The sequence below is a fragment of the Chrysochloris asiatica genome, unplaced genomic scaffold (assembly GCF_000296735.1).
Source record: "Chrysochloris asiatica unplaced genomic scaffold, ChrAsi1.0 scaffold00737, whole genome shotgun sequence".
NCBI classification, from domain to species: Eukaryota; Metazoa; Chordata; class Mammalia; order Afrosoricida; family Chrysochloridae; genus Chrysochloris; species Chrysochloris asiatica.
Window position 1 is genome coordinate 126,394 of NW_006409255.1, and position 481 is coordinate 126,874.

The following is a 481-nucleotide window of genomic DNA, read 5'->3' on the forward strand; positions in this document are numbered from 1 at the left end:
TCTTTTAGGGTCTATCCATCCTGGGGTTCATTGAGCTTCTTTTTTTTTAATTAACAATATTACCATTTACCTCATCAAAACAAACAAAACTAAACAATGTATTGCTTATGTAGGCATACATATGTGATGAAACTTTTTTTTTTTAAAGTAAGGCTATGGCAGCAATAAAATTCAGCATAGTGGTTACCTAAGAAAGATAGCAAGAACGGTATTGTAGTGGAGCACAGCAATAACTGCAAAAGTATCATCAGTGCTCCAGCGGTCTGCTAAATCTGCCTGTTGCCTGTTTTTTTTTTTTAATGTTTTATTGTGAATTATGTGATAGTTTACATGGGATAACATTAGTTTTACATTCATCCTATTGTATATCATTTCACTGCCATGGTTACAATCCCCTCCTTGCATCATCAACCAACCAAAGGGTATACCCTAAAAGCCTGCCCACCAGTCAGCACTCAGCCCCTCTCCCTCTCCGAGTCTA